Source organism: Dipodomys merriami, unplaced genomic scaffold (assembly GCF_024711535.1).
Source record: "Dipodomys merriami isolate MVZ:Mamm:240054 unplaced genomic scaffold, mDipMer1.0.p SCAF_4, whole genome shotgun sequence".
Lineage (NCBI taxonomy): Eukaryota > Metazoa > Chordata > Mammalia > Rodentia > Heteromyidae > Dipodomys > Dipodomys merriami.
In genome coordinates, this window is record NW_027205603.1 from 10,937,264 (window position 1) to 10,955,000 (window position 17,737).

Here is a 17,737-nt window from a genome sequence, read left to right on the forward strand (position 1 = left end):
TTGTGACACACATCTATTAGATTCATAATTAAAATTCCATTGTCTACTTTGCCACCACAGCATTTTCCCTGAGGGCAGACACCTAAACAAAAATGCTAGACATTTTCAAGGATGAGTGAGTTCCTCTTTTAGGAAAAAAATCCTCCCTCGCATGCTTTATTTATTAGCATGTTCAGTCCAGGGAAGAAAGCAATATCAGAACAAGCACTAATTGAAGCCTATGAGCTAGAATTGGAAATAGTCATCACCTTGGACAAATGATGGACAGATTCTCCAGACGTTAGACCCATTCTCCTGTGCATCTCATGCGAATGCATTCCTGAGCTTCATCAGATCACTTGGGAAGAGTACTCACAAAAATAGAAAGACATAATAAAGTATGAAGCTTGAGGATAGCGCCCAGGCTCTGAGTTCAAGCCCCAGGACCAGCACGCACGCACGCACACACAAATTCATATTGGTAAAATGGAACTGACTAGAGCAGAGACCTTTTTGCCACCTAGAGCTCTTTTTTTATTCCCAGTCTCCATCACGGAAAAGGAAGTGTCATAATGAATTGGTTTTCTACTTTTTCTCGAAGCTCAGAGCATCTGACAAGCAACGCTCCGAAGAGTTGAAGTGCTTCTTGCCAGATGCGAAGGTTCATGGAGTTTTAGTTTCCAAGCAGCGCGTGCAGCAGGCCTGTCTAGAATGGGTGTTTGATTTTTTGAAATACTTGAAGCAATCTGAGAACTCCTTTGGCTGTCATGAAGTTTGTTGACAAGCTGCAGCTTGCTCTGTTAGGCAGACAGAATGGAGGGAGGAAGAGAGGCTGAGGCAGGCACAGGATATGGATGTAGAGGCTCACACTGCAGCTCTGGGCCTGGGTTTTCAGAGGTGTGCTCTAAGAGGGGTGGAAATCCCACATGGGAAACAGATCAGGCTTCAATGGGTGGGAGTTCTTCAAGAGATGATAGGAGAACCAGTTAATCGACTAAGCAGTCCTGGAGACACAAAGGCTAAAACAAAACAACCACACACAGAAACACACACACACACACATCCCAAACAAAAACAAACTCATAATGTTGTATATTTAAACATTAAAAAAATGTTTAATGTAACCAAATGGTGGTGGCTGATGCCTGTAATCCTAGCTATAAGGAGGCTGAGATTGAAGGATTGCAATTCGAAGTCAACAGAAGCAAGAAAGTCTATGAGACGCTTATCTCCAATTAACTCCCCAAATCTGGAAAGTGGCGCTGTGGTTCAAGTGGTAGAGTGCCAGCCTTGAATGAAAAAGCTCAGGAACAGTATCTAGGCCCTGAGTTCAAGCTCCATCCAGAAAAAAAGAAGATTTAAAGTAATAAAACCATAAGAAGAGGGTATAGGTGGTCACACCTGTAATCCTAGCTACTCAGGAGGCTGAGATTTGAGGATCATGATTTGAAGCCAACCTGGGCAAGAAAGTTTCAAGTGGTATGTGTCCTGAGTGAAAAAGTTAAAATACAGCAGAACCCAGGTCCTGAGGACCAGTGAGAGAGAGAGAGAAAGAGAGAGACACAGAGAGACACACAGAGAGGGACAGAGAGACAGAGAGAGACAGACAGACACAGAGACAGAGACAGAGAAAAGAAAGGAGGGAAGAGGGAGAGAGGAATAGAGGGGGAGAGAGAGGGAGAGAGAGTATAATCAAGTGTATCTTTCAGATCACAGACATAAATATTAAGAAGGCAAAATCATGTCAGAAGGGAAGTCAGCCTTACTGAGCAGGTGTTACATGCCAGTTATTATGTTAGATGCTTTGTCTGATTGGGGCTTTTAATTAAAGAGAACCTGTATAACCATGTCCATTGCAGTACTAGTCATAATAATCAAGTTACAGAATCAGCTTAGGTGCCCATCAACAGATGAATGGATGAAGAAAATGTGATATATAGACACCATGGAGTATTATTCAGCCATAAAGAATGGAATTATGTCTTTTGCAGGAAAATAATGGATTAGAGTTATCCTGTTAAGTGAAATAGACCAGACTCAGAAAGCCCAATACCATATGATTTCTCTCATCTGCAGAATCTAGAACTAAAGAAAAGATAGAGGCCATGACCATAAAAGGGGAGCTATTTGCAGAAGGAGGGAGGAAATCAGCAAGAGTGAAGGGGGAGAGGAGAGGGGCATAGGATCAAGGTCTGTGTATATGAAAAGGTCATAATGACACCCATATAAAATTTACAAGAAAGTCAGAAGGTTAAAGAGGGGGTAAGAAAATGTGATGGGGGGAATATGATCAGAGTACATGTATGGAAATACCACAATGTATATATTACAATTAACATATGCTTTTAAAAAAAAGAGTCTGATGTGACCCATTTACTTGTTCTCTTGCTTTGTCCCCATGGACTTGGCTAAATCCCAGCATAGCAGGGCCAATAGCATCTGTAACTGTAACTGTCAACATCTACTGAGGGCCAAGATCAGTCCCTGGGACAGCATCACACATAGACCCGTTTGTTTAGTCCTAATAACATCCCTGTCCCTGAAGAACATCCCCTCTTATAGCTGGGAAAATGGAGGCTGGATAACTGGCCACTGGCTATATAGCTAGAGAAAAGAATATCTGGGATTCAAATCTCAAGTGTATCTGACCTTAGAACTTCTGCTTCAAGTCATTACAGCTGGCTGCCTTTTATTAAATAGTCAGGAGTAACTGGGAGTTGGTGTCTCATGCCTGGTAATCCTAGCTACTCAGGAGGCTGAGATCTGAGGATCACAGTTCAAAGCCCAGGCAGGAAAGTTGTGAGACTCATATACAATTAATCACCAGAAACTCAGAAGTAGAGCTATGGCTCAAAGTGGAAAAGCACTAGCCTTGAGCAAAAAAGCTCCAGGCCCTGAATTCAAGCCCCCTGACTGACCAAATTAAAAAAAAAGGTATAAAGATGAAGTTGTTTTACTAAATGTCCATGGAATGTGGAGACAGGTACAAGCAGTCTCAGGAGCCATAAGGTAGGGGATATAGCCTTAATTGTGGAATCTGGGTGGCTGAAGTTGACCAAGCAGGCCCCACAGCCTGATGGCAAACAAGGTGCTGGGGACCCTTATAGCCAGCACCAGTGTCAGGAAAACAGAAAAACAAACAGCCATGCACGTGAATTCAGTCAAAACGAACATTTCATGACTCCCATATTAAAGACAACCTATTTTTAAAAACTCTATCTCTTCAAATAGTTACATAAAGAGGTTTCAACTTAACATGGCCATCTATGTGTATAATACATATTGATCACTGTTACCTGTTATCCTCACCCGCCCCGTGCCCGCTCCCGCCCAGCCCCCCCCCCCCCCAGCCTCGCTCACATCATTCTACTCTCTAAGGATGATGGAGTAGAAAAACTTCCAGGTACTATTGAATTTGGTTGATTGCCAGAAAGAAATAAATGGAGAAAGGTCTTTTAGTGTAGTCAGTGCTATTAGGGAATTTGGTGAATGATTGAACTCATATGCTAGTATATATACATGTGCTAGGTACTTACTGACCAGGACCAGAAACTTAAAAGTGAACTAATTGTTGAAAACATGATAGGGCTGGGCATGATGATGGCTCATGCTTGTAATCCTAGCTACTCGGGTGACTGAGACTGAGAATTACAGTTTGAAGCCAGCCCAGGCAGGAAAGTCTATGACTCCTTTATTCCCAATTAAGCACCTAAATAAATAAATAAATAAATAAAGCCGAAAGTGAAGCTGTGGCTCAAGTGGCAGAATTCTAGCCTTGAGCAATAAAGCTCAGGGACAGTACCTAGGCCCCAAGTTTAAGTCCCAGGACTAGCATTGAAAAAACAACACCACAAAAACATGATAGGAGGTAGTCTCTACTGTACATGTCTAAAAATGATTTTCAAGCTGATTTGTGGCATTCTTAAAAAAAAAAAAAGGATAGAAGGAACGGAAGAAAGGAAGAGGCAAAACTTAGGTAGCTTTGTGACTGCTTTCTATTCACAGTCATCTATTCATTCTTCAAAGTATGTCATTGTATTTTATCTTGCTACATTCTCCCCAAATCTCAAGAGAATAATTTCTTAAAGGAGAACATACACAGAGAGGTTAAATGATCTAGAGGCCTAGGATCATACAGCAAACAGGTCAGGGAATGAGCACCACAGTCTATATGGCTGCAAAGTGGGAAATTAACCCTTACGATTCTTGCCCTGTCTTTGTGTTGCTGTTCAAGTCACCATATGGAATGATTTAGAGAAAGTTTCTCAACACAGAGGATGGACTTAATGATGCCCAGAGATTCCCTGCCACATGATGGTTTTCTTGTGTTGCTAAAAAAACGGATCGTGGGCCTCTAGGGAAACAGAGTCCCACGTGCAGGAAGTGGGGCTTGGACCCTGTTCCTTGTCATTGATCAGTTGCACATGTTGGAAAAAGGCATAAAAGGGAAGAAACAGATGTTCACTCATGGTCTGTCTTCCTGATAAGAGGAACTTGTTGCTTGGATAAGAGAGAGAGACAGAGACAGAGACAGAGACAGAGACAGAGACAGAGACAGAGACAGAGAGATCCCTGAATTTATGTGAGTGGCTAATCTCCTCAATCCTTTATCCTTAGAACTGGCAAGGCAGGAAGCTGAGATCTGAGGATTTAGGTTCAAAGCCACCCCAAGCAGCAAAGTTCATGAGACTGTTATCTCCAATTAACCAACTGCAAAAAGAGACAGAAGTAGAGCTGTAGCTTAAGTGGTAGACTACTAGCCTTGGATGAAAAAGCTAAAGCACAGTGCCAAGGCCTGAGTTCAGGCCCTATGCACCAGTACCAGCACAAGCAAACCAAACCAAACCAAACCAAACCTAACAACCTCTGGAGGAGACTATACCTCGATTCCACAGCAGGCAGGGTAAAAGCTCTTTCAGGGGTCTTTGTGTGAATTTCTTCTCTCAGAGATGCAGATCAACTCCTCTATAATACAACAACAACAAACAAAACTAAACAACAACAAAAAACCCTACTACCATTTTGACTCAACAACCATTGAATGTAGTTTGAGTTGCCGTGGCAACGTGATTCTGCATCAAATTGACAGAAATTGATTCTTGCCTGGCTTGAAAAGAAAATTGGACATTCAGTCTCCATCAGAGAATTTACACAATGTAGCAGATAACAGCTATGCATTCTGACTTTATTATTATTGTTATTATCATTATTATTATCTCTTAAACCTTTCTGCATGAGTTGGAACATATAAAAAGTAGAAGTATACAAGGAAGCTTCCCGTTTTCAACAATGACCAGTCTATGGTCTGTCTCCTTTTGTTTGTATACTTCTTTCTTCTCCAGCCTTCACTGACATCATTGTTGTTGTTATGATTATTGTGTCATTGTTGTTGTTGTTATGATTATTTTGGTACTGGGGATTGAACCCAAGGTATGTTTTGTTTTTCTAAATTATTTCTTTTAATTTTTTTTATTTATGTAGTACTGAGTAATTGAACCCAGGGTCTCGTATATGCTAGGTAAGCACTCTACCCCACTAAGCCAGATTCCCAGCCCTAAGTCCAAGGTTTTGCATATACTAAGTACATACTTTCCCACTCATTCATGTTACATTATTCTAAACAAATCTAGTATAGCATATTTCCCCCACAAATGCTTTGGTAGGAATGTTTAAAAGAAAAGGAAGATTTCAGAACACAAATTCTTTCTTTCCAGACAGATTATTTAAACTGCATCTACTCATTGTTTGGTAATACATCTCAGTGTTTATATTTTGGCTTAAAGAGTACAGTAAGTAAGGCAAGCTCTAAATTTACCTGGATTATCTCACAAATCCTGACAACAACTCTATTATTATCCCATATTCTAGATAAGGAAAATTAGGCAACAAGGAAGTTAGTAACTTGTCTAACATCAAATACTCAGAGTATGTACATGGGAACAGAGCTAACCTCGTATGCACAAGTCCCTGGGTTCAAACCCCAGTATCACAAACACAAAAGCAAATAGGCAAACACCTTGTTTAGATCCCTTATTAAATCTAACCTCACCATCAAAGGGGCTGAATATTTAGCTTCCAAGGGACAGCTTGTCAAGCCCTACTACCTGCTTTCCTGTCCTTTGTCTTCTAGTGTCTGTTCTTTAGACTTGTGACTGTATTGCACTGGGCAAAAACCTATCTGTAGGAGAAAACATTAAAGCTGATGTAAGCCTTATACTCAAAACATCCACCAGTGCTCCTTTGCTACTTTTACACATATCCTATTAAGCCATAGAAGTATCCTTCAATGGAAATTTCTGGAAGGTCTGATCCTGAGAGTGAGGTGGATGTCAGGTTGGATCATGTTGCTTAAAACATTTCATTTAATCACCCTCCATGAATTGGCTGCGTGACAAGGGTGAACAGCTGGCTGTAGCCATCCAAACCTTGCTGTGTTGTATTGCAATTATCTGTGTCCTTCCAGGCCCTGGGAGACCAGGAGATAATTCCTCATTTTCTGGTTTGTCTTTCCTTTTATTTTTCTATTTTCTGAGTCTGAGCACAGAAACTAGAGCACAGTAAATGTTCAGTAAATAGGTTTCCCTACTTTGACTCACCAACTTCCTTTTTGTTTTCCTTTCAGATCAAGCAAATAAGGGTGTATGAAACAGTGACAGAATGGAAAAAGCTACATAATGCAGGGAAAAATAGAGATTTTTAAATCAAGGGGAAATGGGCCTGCTCACTGGTATTCTGAAATATGCAATTTTTCAATGAACTTACAGACCTAGTTTGATGTTAAAGCTTATCTTGGAAAAATTAGAGCCTTATTAGTTTAAATTTAATGTTTAATATTGTAATACTTCTCAGGTTGAATTGTCAATATTTGTAGTATCTTTAAGTTGGTAAGAGACAGATACAAAGGATAAGAATTTAAAAGGTAAGCTGGACACTGGTGGCTTATGTCTGTAATGTTAGCTACTCAGGAGACTGAGAGCTTAGGATAGTGGGTCAAAGCCAGCCCAGGCAGGAAGGTCCTTGAGATTCTTATCACCAATTAACCACCAAAATGCTGAAAGTAGAGCTATAGCTCAAATGGTAGAAGATCAATCTTGAGCAAAAAAGCTAAAGGATAGTCCCCAGGCCTTGAGTTCAAGCCCAGTACCACCACCATGCACGCACACACACACACACACACACACATATACACACACAACTTAAAAGGCATAATTAAAATCAATATAAATGGAGTGTTTAAATATTGTCAAGCCCTGCTACCTGCTTTCTTGTCCTTTGCCTTCTAGTGTCTGTTCTTTAGACTTGTGACTGTATAGCACTGGGCAAAAACATACCTGTATGAGAAACATTAAAGCTGATGTAGCTCATTTGTTACTTTTATACATATCCTATTAAACCACAGAAGTATCCTTCAATGGAAATTTCTGAAAGGTCTGATCCCTCACGCTTGAAATAACAATGAATTCATCCAAATTTTTATTTTTGCTTTCTCAATCAAAAATAAAACAAAAATTGTCCTATTTTCCCAAATGTATTTACCATATCTTATGCCAGATTTTGTTTTTAAAAAATATAATTACAGCTGGGACCAGTGGCTCACACCTATAATCCTAGCTACTCAGGAGGCTGGGATCTGAGGATCACAATTCAAAGCCAGCCTGGGCAGAGTAGTCTCTGAGACTCTTATCTCCAATTAACCACCAGAAAATCGGAACTGGCGCTGTGGCTCAAGCAGTAGAGCACTAGCCTTGAGCTGAAGAGCTGAGGGACAGCTCCCAGGCCCAGAGTTCAAGCCCTACAACAGAAAAAAAATAATCACTATATGTAATAAATTAACAACAAAAGTAAGTTTGCAGCTAAGCCTGGTGGCTCATACCTATAACCCTAGCTACTCAGGAGGCTGAGATCTGAGGGTAACAGTTCAAAGCCAGCCAGGGCAGGAAAGTCCATAAGTCTCTTATCTTTGCTTAACCACCAGAAAACCAGAAGTGGAGCTGTTGCTTAAAGTGATAGAGCCTTAGCCTTGAGCAAAAAAGCTCAAGGACAGGACCCAGGGCCTGAGTTCAAGCCCATAACAGACAAACTAAAACCAAAGCTGTATCTTCACTTAGCAATTGTTGGTTTTTATTTTATTTTTTTGTTTGTTGGTTGTGGGGCTTGAACTCAGGGTCTGGATGCTGTCCCTGAGCCCCTTTGAACTCAAGGCCAATGCTCTACCACTTGAGCCACAGCACCACTTCCAATTAATTGGAGATGAGTCTTATGGGGTCTTGGCTTCCTCAGATCTCAGCCTCCTGAGTAGCTAGGATTACAGATGTGTGCCACTGGCATCAGGGTCAGTTGGTGGTTTTTAAACAAGCATGTCCATCTTTGTATATTTTACACAATAAATACCAAAAGTACCTCATATTATGCATGGATTTGCACATGTAACCATGTAGCCTGTATAGTTCAAAATATATTTCCTGAGAAGTAAAAAGAATTTAAGGCAAGAAATGTAAAAAAATCAGATCTCTGGTTATTTACTCTCTCTATATATGGGCTGTTACCTTCTATTAATTAGTCAATAGAAGTTACCTTCTATTAATTCAGTTAATACTGAATATATTTTAGTTATCCATTATCTACTTTAGGCCATTATAACATGGAGGATTCCACAATGAGGGTTTTGGATCCTGAAAGATATATGCATTGAGTAGCACTCATAATAAAGTATTTGCATTTCCCATTTTGCTGCCTTCCTTACCACTATTCTACTTCATGTGACTTGTCTGAAAGTGTCTTTCCCACATTTGTTAAAGATACAGTGTTACTACGTCCAATGCTTTTGTAATACAGGCACAGATCTATGCATTGATTGAATATTTATTCAACAATTTATTTGATATTTACTCTTTTGCTAAAAAAAATTAGTCATAAGTGTTATTCCATTTTCACAAGCCCTTCACTTCCTAAAATCCACAACCCTAGTGTATCAGATGAATGACATTCATCCTGCCATTCTGTGTTCCCTCAAGAGAACACAGTTTTAAAACTGCTTTTTACAGTAGTTATACACTATAAGCTCAATGAAGGAACCAAATGTACTTCTGTACATATATCATTTTAGGATTGAAATTAATGTTAAATTTAGCTCTAAAGTATCTTTCTGCTGAATAAATATTTTTCCTTGGGTCTTCATGACTGAAGTTACGAGCTTGTTTTCACAGGAAATTATCCAGACCTAAAAGGATTACATGATCATAGAGGATACCCCAGAAAAACCTTGTGGCAGGCTTTGATCATGCTTTTAAGTCAGATATCTCCCGTCTAACCCCATTTTCTTTGTATAGATTTTCCTTGACTGTAGAGATCTCTCTTGAGATAGGTTTGTTTCACACAAAATCCTTGGTCTTATTCTTTGGATGGAGTGTATTGATTGTGACTTCTCAAGCTTGTAATCACATACAACCAGTCTGTTCCAGCTTTTGGTTGTTTTTGTTGGTATAGGGCTTGAACTCAGGGCCTAGTCGCTGTCCCTGAGCTCTTTCACTCAAGGCTTGGTACTCTACTACTTTGCACAACAGCATCACTTTGAATTTTCTAGTGGCTAATAGTAGATAAGAGTCTCAAGGACTTTCCTGACCAGGCTAGTTTCAAATGGATATTCTCAGATCTCAGTCTCCTGAGTAGCTGGGATTATAGGCATGTGCTGCTGTTGCCTGGCTATTCCAGCTTCACTTTGGGTACATTTCCCTACTTTCCTAAGGAACAGGGATGGTTTTCTAGTAGTCTTACACATAAATGTTCAGGTCCCTCTCATTTGTGTTCAGACTGTTAGATCCTTATATTCACCCATCTGCCAAATTGAATGCTTAAACATTTACCCACAAAGTTTCTCAGCACCTATTTCTGCACTTCTTGGCTAACATATTCTAAAATAGACATGTTTGAAACAGAGCACAGGATCACCTGCAAGTTTTCTTCTCTTCCCTCCCTAGACATCAGCAAGTACTTGACTGTGTGTCAGACACAGGTTGGGGCTGGCAATATACAGATGCATTAAACTTCTCCCTCCCCAACCTTGCTTTTTCTTCAGGATTCCCCTCTAAGCCATTCATCCAGTTCTCCAACCAGAAACACAAGCAGTCTTTCACCCTTTCCTCTCTCTTCTCTCTCTCCTTCAGTTGATGACTGCGATCTGCTCTTCTACCTCTAGAACCGAATTCCTTCCATAGCACACTCATTCCTACTCACCTGTACCAGTGCCATGCTTCTTCCTCAACACCTGTATTAGGGCATCTTCTCCAGGAGGCCTTCCCCTTGTCCACTGCGTCTCTCTGTGTGGGGTAGATGCCCTTTGTGATGAGGCATCTTGTCCATACACTTCTTGAATGTTATCTTCCCCAGGGCACTGCAAGCTTCATAAGACCGGGGTGGGGGGGGGCGGGTGGGGGTGGTGGTGAAGGGGCTGTGTTGTGTCTCTGAATGGCTAGCTTTGAACAGTATCTGATATGTGATCATTACTCAATGTCTACTGAGGAATTCTAGAGGATAGTTCAGCTTATTCTGTGCTGTGTGTTTTGGGGACAGTCCTGGCCAAGGCCTCAATGATATTCTCATTTCTCCACCTGAGGCTGTGAGTAGGCTTGCTTGCAGTCACATTCCCCTTCCATTTGTAACTCTTTTACAATGATAAATGAGAACACAGACCACATTTAGTATAATACTATAGAATACTGCAGACCAGAAATCAGAACTGGTTCAATGGACAGGTGAAATAGGCTCAAATGTAGAGATTCAGTTTTTAGGTTCTCTGCCATTTTTCTAAGTTCCTGGAAAAAGCTAGCATAAAATAAACCATCTGCTATAATAAGTATTTAAAGCAATTAGTAAGACAATAAGTTATTACCTGAGTGCTTCTTATGCATTAGGTGCTTCCAAAATCAGAGTGTTAGGTGACTATCTTATTTAATCCTCACAACTGCATTAAAATTTGTAAAGTTTGTATTAGCATCTCTCTTTTACAAGTGAAAGCACCAAAGCCCAGTGGATACATGTTTAAGGTCACACACAAGTCAGTGTTGGCAGCAAAGGTAGAACTGGCTGTCTTTACTTCAGGGCCTACATTTATCCTCACTGTGGAATAAAAATCTGTGCTATGACTATGACAAAAACCTGTGTCATGTTGAACTCAACCAGTGAGTGATGGTCACTGAAATATGAAATATGACACCTTAGCCTGAAGAGAAAACCCTGAATCTTGTTTCTGACATCTTTTCTGATAGAACTAGCTATCCAAATTCAGGCCAATGAGTTAAATTATCACATGCACTAGGGCGTTTGTCTTTTTACAGCTATAATTAAAGGTAGACATCATAAAAAAATTACTCCAACTTTTTTGTTACTTCACCCAAATTCTGGAAGATATTTAGTTATGTTGACAGTGCAAGAGCTGTTTTTTTTTTAATGGATGGAAAATGTATTTACTGACAAGCTGCACAGATTTTTGAGCTTTTGTCATACCAAAAGAATGAAAACTGTTTGTTGCTACCTTTGTCTTCTGAACAGTCTCTCTGGTTAGTTTGTGTGTGTGTGTGTGTGTGTGTGTGTGTGTGTGTGTGTGTGATGGAAAAGGTTAGTGTAATATGGGTCAAAATTGTGCTGGCATAAACATAACGCCAAAGAGATGATGGGCAAAATCTTACAAAGGGTGGCTCTTAGAATCACTGCAGGAACATATTCAGATTTGACCAGCTTCAACTCAATGTCGCAGTCTCTACCTCCCTGAGCAAGTTTACCAGTTTCTTAAAAACAGTTCTGCATGAACAGTGAAAAAGAAATCCAACTTTAATTTTACATTTTCTTTTTTATGGACATTCTCCATATGTTCCAAACAGAAAAGTGAAATCCACTGAGCTTGCTAGTATAAAATCTCACAGAAAGGAGGAAATTAGATTCAATTAATGTAGTATGTTATTGACCTGTTTAAAGTTCTGGGTTACTGTGTCAATGTTCCCAATGATGCTAAGACCTTTGTTTCCTTTTTTCCTTATAATTAAGCATCTAAGTTCATTAACATCGCATAACATCTTTGGAGGTTATAACGTGTCAATTTCTCAAGGATTTAAGGAACTATACAAGTTTGTACAATTAGAAAAACCAGTGACAAATTACCAATGTGGTACTTACAAATTATTCCCCCGGGGGCTATGCACAAATGGATATATTAATTATTACTAATACTTTTATTATTAATACTTAATGGTTATTTGAAGATTTAATTAAAAACTATAGAAGCTTTTGTTTCAATTTCCCAGTCATCCTAGTAAGCTTTCTAGGCCAACTCATCCTCTGACTTTCAGGAGCAGGTCTGGATTGTGCTCTCTACAGAGGAGAAAATGTTCTAGAATAGGAGAGAACATAGATAGCTTACCTTCTTTTGAAGGTCATTCAAAAGTAAATTATCAACTGATTAAGCTAACATCAGGATTAAGCTGACTGATTAAGCTAACCTTTGGAACTGAGCAATTTTAAATATTAGAATGGAAAGGTTGTATGGAAATATGTGTCTATGTGGGAGAAACTATACAAACACACCTTCAAAATCTGTGACATCAGGTTAATATCAGAGTTGATACTGCTATACAAAAGTGAATTCTATCAAATGTATGCAACTCCTACAATAATAATGAGCATTTGTATTTCATAATATATTATAATTCAACTAAAGTAATCCTGGCTCTCAAGATTATTTTAGAAAAAAGAAAGAGAGAAGTCAGAAATGGTCATAGCCTGTCTATTAACTGTAATACGCTATCCTGGATGGGGTCTGAGAATAGCAAATGGAAAGTCAAGGTGAATATAATCCAAATGAAATATGGAGTATAGTGAATATTAACGTGTTAATTAGCTCATTATTTGTAACAAATGTACCACGCAATTATAAGGTACCTACTCATAACTATTAATGACAGCCATAGGTAAGACTGGAGGTAGGATAATAGGGACCTTTGCAACTTGTCTATAAGTCTGAAACTATTCTAAAACTTTAAAAAGCTATATTTAAAATTAGAAATGTGAAATGCGAAGCACTGTGAACTGGTCATACGGGTTGGCTTAAAAAACAACAAAATCTACAGGGCATTAGTACAGAACAGATCATCCTTCTACCGCCCTAGGTTGTCATTACTGTCTTATTTTTTTTTTAAAAATGAGCTAATGTCTAAAAGAGTTGAACAGATGCAATTGACACTGATCTGAATATTAAAAAAAGAGCGTTCGTTTTCTGTGCAAGCATCATCTTCGTTGTAAATAATCTACTGCCACTATTCCCTCCTGCTTATTAACTCCACCACTCACGAACCCACACCTTTCACCTGCCCAAGCATTTCCTTCCCAGGCGCGTGTAAAGACGCTTACAATGCCATCCGCATCTCTTTGTTAAATATGCTTTTATGTGAAATAACATCATCGTCGTTAAACCGCGTGGATCTCTCTTTTGATACACGGAGAGTCTTCCTCATTGGCTGGAGTCGGTGCTAATCAGCTCTCGGAGCGGCTTGGAGGAGCTGGGCAAACCGGTGAAGCGAAGCGTGGCCACCTCGGGCCTGGCCGGGGCGCGCGATGCGTGGCCACCTCGGGCCGGGCCGGGGCGCGCGAGGCGGGGCGGCGGCGGTGCCCCCCACGGGCGGTGGCAGCGTCCTTCCTTTGTGGTGCGCGACTCCATCTGGCACGCTTCCCGGGGACCACGACGAATTCTTCACGACGATGATTAGTATTTAATAAAAAAAAAAAAAAAATCCCCCTCCCCCGCGGCCCCCAGTTAACAGTTCTGGGACAGAGGTTGATGGAGAGGTTTGGAACCAACATAGACGGAGATGAAGAAAAGGAAAACCAATAGTAGGAAGAGGCTGGCGGCCGCGGCGGCCACCGCGAAGAGCTCCATGCGCAGCGCGGCCTCGGGCAAACCCGCACGCGAGCCGGGGCTGGCTACGGCCAAGCGCCGCGTTGCCACGGGAACGGCGCCCGCGGGGGCCCCTCCCCCGCTCCCACCCCTCCGGAGGAACCCCGCGATTATTACCGGAGAATCGATCGGCACGGGGCGCAGTGTGTGCCTCGGGCCGCGGGTAGCCAGAGAGCAGAGAGGGGTGCGGGGCCCCCGCCCCACCCCCACCAGCTCTCCCCACCCCCCCACCCGTGCGCCCTCCCTCCCCACCGCCCACCCGCGACGAGAACTGCGTGAAGCCCAGACTGCAAACCTTTCCTTCTCCGTCCCCGGTGGCCGATCGCGGGGCGCCCTCCCTTCCTCCCCACCCCACGACACTCCGCTTTCGGGGGACGCACGGATCATCGGCCCCGCCGATCGTCTGCACGGAGAAGCTCCTCATTCCGCGTCCTCCCCGCCCCCAGTCAAGCCTTCTCCCCAGTCTCTGCGAAGCCCCTGGCCTGAGATCCCCAGGCCCCCAGCCTGGGCTTGAAAATCCGCCTCTAGCGAGCGAACGCCCTGCCCCTCCGAGCTATAAATATTAATAACCCGCGCAGCTCCGGGTTTAATGATCTCCCCTTAATTGTAGCTCAAGAAATAAATAAACAAATCCAGCCTCCGGCCACTCGGGCCGGGATCGTCGAGTTTCAACGTCAGGAGAGTCCCTCGTTTCAAAATGGTGCTTTGTATTCCGCTGCCCCACCCGGGAGCCAGACGCAGCTTGCTTGCTTCTCCGGCCGGGTCTGGTCCCCCCTGGTCTCCCCCATCCTCGCTCCCACACGCCAGGGCACCCCGCCTCTGCCACCCCATCCCACGTCCCTATCTTATCACAAGCAGTAGTCTAAGGGGTTTGGCCAAATAGACAGGACCCCAGGAGAGGGTGGAATTCCCCCGTGGTGAGACCCAAAGTCACCCGCAGGGCCCCAAGGCAGCCGTGGAGGAGGGGGGGGGGGTCACAGGAGGACCTGGCCTGTTCTGTGTAAGACATCGGGGAGCCTCAGACTCACCACCCTCAGCGGCCTTTCCCTCCTCCCTGCGTCCTCTATGTCCTTCTACAAGGGGCGTCCAGCTGAGAGGGGGGCGCAGCACCGCACGGTGCAGACTTGGAAGGCTGGGGTGGAGGCCTGGCCCTGCTGGGGTCCCCTTCCCGACAGGGTTCTCTCAGTGGATGTAATGCCAAGGCTGAAAGTGGGGACTCCCTGCGATGAGGGGGTGGGAGGGTGGGGGAGGGAGGAATGTCCAGTGACGGGGGGGGGGGGGTTTCCCTGTGGAGTGGCCCGGAGGGGTGCGTGTGGGGGCTCCAGCAAAGGCGCTCCCCTGCAGGCTTAGTGTCGCCTAGCCTTGGGGGGCCTGGGGGGGGAGCTGTAAGAAGAGGTCTTCGGGGACCTAGGATCCCGCGATGCTGGAGCAGAAGGGTCCAGGATGGCTCTCCTAGTGAAAGCTGCGCTGGCTGGCCAGTGTCTCAGTCCCAGAAAGCCGGCCTTCCACAGACCTGGACCTTCAGGTTTCTAGGGGACCAGCAGAGAGGATAAGAAGCCCATTAATTATTCTTTGCCTTCTTATTTTGGTTCTAGGCCTCTCGTACCAGGTGCTCAAGGCACAGAGACACTGGCCATTTAAAAAGGATGGTTATTATTAGTTTAAAAAAATAGTAAATAAAAAAAAGCTACAAAAAAAGTTGTTTCATGAGCTGTATCTTTTTGCAGAGGTCTAAATGGATTACAATATCAATAAAATACAATATGTTACTACACATCAATAAAATATTGTATTTCTCAAAAACGAAAGTAAATCAATCTGGTGATAGCCTCTAATTTCAACTGAGGCAGTGAGCTCAAGGCCAGCTTGGGCTAAACAACCACACAAAAAAATTAAAACTGCCCATTTACTTGTTACACGCCCATTACATTTCATCAAGGGAAGTTCAAAACTATGTAAAATAAAGATTTAGGTAAAATAACCACAGTAGTTAACACCCTTTTTATTTCAGTTTAAAATGCAGACCTATCATAGAGGCTCAGTTAAAAGAAATTATGTTCCAGTATTAAAAATTAAGAGATTCTTACTTGTGAGCAGACTTCCCAACTTGAAAACCGGGCTCTACTACTGGGTAATTTAGGTTTTAATCAATCCAAAAGATTTCTCCTCCCCCCCCCCCCCACCATGCTATGTAAAGGCTTTTGGGTAAGAGCTCACTTTTGAAATTGAAGTATAAATAATTTTTGAAATGTCTTCATCATTTGAGCTGCCTACTCTTTATTGTTGTTGCTTTTGGCTTGAGTTTGTTGTTTTTATTGTTTTGGTGGTGCTGGGAATAGATCTCATGGCCTCAATCTGTTTATTATACTACACTTTGCCAGCCTAAGCTCCTTACTCTTCAAATTGTTTTTCTCCATCTCCTTTTACTAAAGTTTTAGACCGCTGTTTGCCTTGTTCTCAGAAAAGGTTTCTAAGAAGGAAGGCAGGAAGGGAGAAAGGGAGGAAAGGCAGCAGGGAGGGAGGGAAAGAGGAAGGGAGGGAGAGAAGGAGGGGTGGAGGACATTCTACAATGGGAAATGTATGCCCATCCAGTGAAATAACAAAAAGAAATTGACCTCAGAAACTTGAAGATTGTATTGAAACTAGTTTCTTCAGAAGCAAGATCAGCAAATCAAAGTTGTCTATATAATGAACACAGGTTGGACTTGGATCTCCCTGAGCAAATAGTGAACCCAAGCTGGGGGTACCATTTCGTCGTCAGGAGGAGGGTCACTACAACTGTCATAGAGCAGCTCTGGTGTCACATCTTAACCACTATGATAGTAGGATCTAGCCCTTAGGTCACCATGGTGGGAAGTAGAGCACCAGATGAACAGTAGTCAGGTGTCTAGAAGAGGTCAAAGATGCTAGGCAGCAATGGGCATAGCCCTGCACCCAGCAGGTTAAAGGGTCCAGAGCTGCAACAAGATAATGGCCCTTCTTTAAAGGAACACGTAGCTTCAGCTGCCTGGTTTCTTATCAGGCCTAAAGCTTGCATGGAGTAATTCCTGTTCTGTCCTGCTTTTCTACTATGCTGAGTGGAGGCAAACAGCAGTAGAAACTGGGCAGCCACAAAGAATTTGTCCCTTAAATCTCCTGGTGAGACTGTTCTAAGATCGCCTTAGAAACTATCTCAGCCAAGAAGATGGTATTTGGCGGAGAGAGGTGTTTAGAAATGGCTCTTTGCTAATAGGCTTGGGATCTCTCTCTTTCCCTTCCTCTCCTCCCACCCCTTCTTTTTTTCTTATACTCAGACATACATACTCACAAATCTGCCCATTTTAAGTTATGTATTAGTATTTATTTGTATGCTTGATAAAGATCAAAGTCGCGTACCAACTTGTCTCTCCAAAAGTCAATATACAACTCCTCATCTTCTCTGAAAGCTGTTTATGAATTCTGCCAGCTTGGCCTCAGCCCCGCCCTCCCAGAATGATGCAATTCCAGAGCAGAGACCAGAATGCTGCTGTGCTGTCCCTGACTGGCTGAGTCTGGCCCTGGAGGTGCCAAGGAAAACCGGACCAGACAAGAGCTCTGTTGAGTGACCGCCTCTCAGCCACTGGCTCTGCCACAGGAATCACAACATCGTGCCTCCATTGTTGTAGGACGAGTTCATACCAACTCTTGCACTTATAATATGAAGAAGCTGAGGCCCAGAGGGATGCAGTGATGGGGTTTGGGCCTCATGCAGAGAAATGAGGATTTAAGACATGATGAACTATAGACAGGATGTGGAGGGATGATTTTGCCTTGAAAATGGCATTGCATCTGTGGAGT

The 17,737-nt window shown here is 42.6% G+C and overlaps 1 long non-coding RNA gene across 1 annotated transcript; it reads right to left on the minus strand.

The window, feature by feature from the left end:
• Positions 1–517: 517 nt before the first annotated feature.
• On the minus strand, positions 518–10,328 carry LOC138806200 (uncharacterized). Its single transcript, XR_011365738.1, has 3 exons — positions 10,213–10,328; positions 7,237–7,310; positions 518–940 (listed from the first exon to the last, which is right to left on the minus strand). It is a non-coding gene; the product is annotated as an uncharacterized lncRNA (long non-coding RNA).
• Positions 10,329–17,737: the final 7,409 nt, after the last annotated feature.